The sequence below is a fragment of the Schistocerca gregaria genome, unplaced genomic scaffold (genome assembly GCF_023897955.1).
Source record: "Schistocerca gregaria isolate iqSchGreg1 unplaced genomic scaffold, iqSchGreg1.2 ptg001018l, whole genome shotgun sequence".
NCBI lineage: Eukaryota > Metazoa > Arthropoda > Insecta > Orthoptera > Acrididae > Schistocerca > Schistocerca gregaria.
In genome coordinates, this window is record NW_026062366.1 from 4,479 (window position 1) to 7,500 (window position 3,022).

Genomic DNA, 3,022 nt, shown 5'->3' on the forward strand with positions numbered 1-3,022 from the left:
GGTCAGGCGTTTGTTTGTGAAATGAGCCTTGCAGCTGTTCAGTTGCATTCGGTTGTCGATGCAGTCAGTGTACGTTGTGGTACGGCCTGTGTGGACTGTCCGCTGATGTACGCGTAACCCACACTGATCATCCGTCGTTACGTACTGAGTGACATAATGTGGCACATGCTTGACCGTACACCGGCTGCGCCCTACAATGGCGAATCATAAGGGCCATATGTTGTGCACGATGCTACTTGTCTCGTCTCCCCATTACAGCGAGATTGCACTGTTGTACGCCGTACAGACATGTGGTAAGTAGGTACGGACGAAAGTATTGCATGTTGGCCCCCCCCCCCCCCTCCTCCCTCTGCCGGGAATCAGCGTGAGCCGTCTGTTGATGTAGCGACGAGGGTTTTCCTATTTAATCGTATTGCCCCACACAACATGATAGCACGGTGGACCGCGTTCCACATCTGCGACATGCTACAGAGGCCGGTTGACAGTCGACCGCGCAAGGGACATTGCACACGTGCGCGGACCATCTTCCACGTGTTCTCTCGTGTACATGCCGCAGTGTGTATGTGGGCTGATGTAGCGTGTCGTGACACATAACATGCAGGCATGCCAGAATCGTAGATTTCGCAAATGTAGATTGACGTATACGTTTGCTGCCAAAGATCCGCAAATGAACTGGAAATCAGTTGTTGAGCGGTTGTTCGCGCTGCAGGTGCATCGGTGATAGCGACGATCGGTACATCTGTGAACCGGTTGTTTCGGCGGTACCCGCCATGCCCCCGAACCTGAGTTGGCCATGTGGGTATGAAGCGATACGAGGCTGTGGCTTGGCGGGACAGTCCCCGGCCGGTGAGGGGGGGCCGCCCGGCGTGCTGGCCGCGCGCTGCGTGAGCGCACGCACTACAGCCGGCTGGTGGGGGGCGCCCAGTGGCAGGAGCGCCGGCCGACGGGCCCGGCTGGCGTCCCAGCTATGCGCCGGCGCACCCTGCGCGCGGCGCCAGGCGGCCAAAGTGGGTTCTGCCGAGCCCGGTGCGAAGCGCGGTGGACATCTGCAGTGTGCTGGTCCGATTGCGGACTGTGTGCGTTGAGGATGCGCCGCCGCCCGGCACTCGGCGTCGCGACGCCGTCTGCTGCTCGGTCGCCCCCAGCGGTTCTCGCAGGTGGTTTGTATCGCAGCTCTGCGGACGTGTTGGCGCGTGCGCTGTGCTGGGAGAGTTCGCTTCTGCACCCAAGTGGGGCTTTGCCCTTCTGTGGCGCTGGCGTTGGAGCTGCCGGTCACCGTAGGTGGCGCGTGTTGTTTCCCGCCGGCAATGCCACGACAGCACGCTCCCGGGCCTCTGTCGGCAGCGGCAAGCTCAGTTGGGAGCACGGGTGTTCGCACTGAAAGCGTCTACTCGCCTATCTCCGGGCGATTGCGCCTCTCTCGAACCCGACCAAGTACTTAGGACGGCGCTGCGCGCCGCCGGGACCTGAGAGGGTTTCGAGGTGTATCGTGCAGGGGAGCTCAGCCTCCTCCTGTTTGCAGAATAATTGAGCGGACGCTTGCGTGTTCGCGCGGGCCCTCGGGACACACTCCCGGGCGGCCGGCTGCTCAGCTCTCGTTGACGCAGCTCCCTGGTTGATCCTGCCAGTAGTCATATGCTTGTCTCAAAGATTAAGCCATGCATGTCTCAGTACAAGCCGCATTAAGGTGAAACCGCGAATGGCTCATTAAATCAGTTATGGTTCCTTAGATCGTACCCACGTTACTTGGATAACTGTGGTAATTCTAGAGCTAATACATGCAAACAGAGTCCCGACCAGAGATGGAAGGGACGCTTTTATTAGATCAAAACCAATCGGATTGGCTCGTCTGGTCCGTTTGCCTTGGTGACTCTGAATAACTTTGGGCTGATCGCACGGTCCTCGTACCGGCGACGCATCTTTCAAATGTCTGCCTTATCAACTGTCGATGGTAGGTTCTGCGCCTACCATGGTTGTAACGGGTAACGGGGAATCAGGGTTCGATTCCGGAGAGGGAGCCTGAGAAACGGCTACCACATCCAAGGAAGGCAGCAGGCGCGCAAATTACCCACTCCCGGCACGGGGAGGTAGTGACGAAAAATAACGATACGGGACTCATCCGAGGCCCCGTAATCGGAATGAGTACACTTTAAATCCTTTAACGAGTATCTATTGGAGGGCAAGTCTGGTGCCAGCAGCCGCGGTAATTCCAGCTCCAATAGCGTATATTAAAGTTGTTGCGGTTAAAAAGCTCGTAGTTGGATTTGTGTCCCACGCTGTTGGTTCACCGCCCGTCGGTGTTTAACTGGCATGTATCGTGGGACGTCCTGCCGGTGGGGCGAGCCGAAGGCGTGCTTGCGCGTCCCGAGGCGGACCCCGTTGAAATCCTACCAGGGTGCTCTTAGTTGAGTGTCTCGGTGGGCCGGCACGTTTACTTTGAACAAATTAGAGTGCTTAAAGCAGGCAAGCCCGCCTGAATACTGTGTGCATGGAATAATGGAATAGGACCTCGGTTCTATTTTGTTGGTTTTCGGAACCCGAGGTAATGATTAATAGGGACAGGCGGGGGCATTCGTATTGCGACGTTAGAGGTGAAATTCTTGGATCGTCGCAAGACGAACAGAAGCGAAAGCATTTGCCAAGTATGTTTTCATTAATCAAGAACGAAAGTTAGAGGTTCGAAGGCGATCAGATACCGCCCTAGTTCTAACCATAAACGATGCCAGCCAGCGATCCGCCGCAGTTCCTCCGATGACTCGGCGGGCAGCCTCCGGGAAACCAAAGCTTTTGGGTTCCGGGGGAAGTATGGTTGCAAAGCTGAAACTTAAAGGAATTGACGGAAGGGCACCACCAGGAGTGGAGCCTGCGGCTTAATTTGACTCAACACGGGAAACCTCACCAGGCCCGGACACCGGAAGGATTGACAGATTGATAGCTCTTTCTTGATTCGGTGGGTGGTGGTGCATGGCCGTTCTTAGTTGGTGGAGCGATTTGTCTGGTTAATTCCGATAACGAACGAGAC

General features: G+C 56.5%; 1 non-coding gene across 1 annotated transcript in view; it reads left to right on the forward strand.

Moving 5' to 3' along the window:
* Positions 1–1,608: 1,608 nt before the first annotated feature.
* The window catches only part of LOC126327088 (small subunit ribosomal RNA), a 1,893-nt gene continuing 479 nt past the window's right edge, over positions 1,609–3,022 (forward strand). Inside the window, exon 1 of the ribosomal RNA XR_007560969.1 lies at positions 1,609–3,022. This exon is cut by the window's right edge and continues 479 nt beyond it. This is a non-coding gene — a ribosomal RNA (small subunit ribosomal RNA).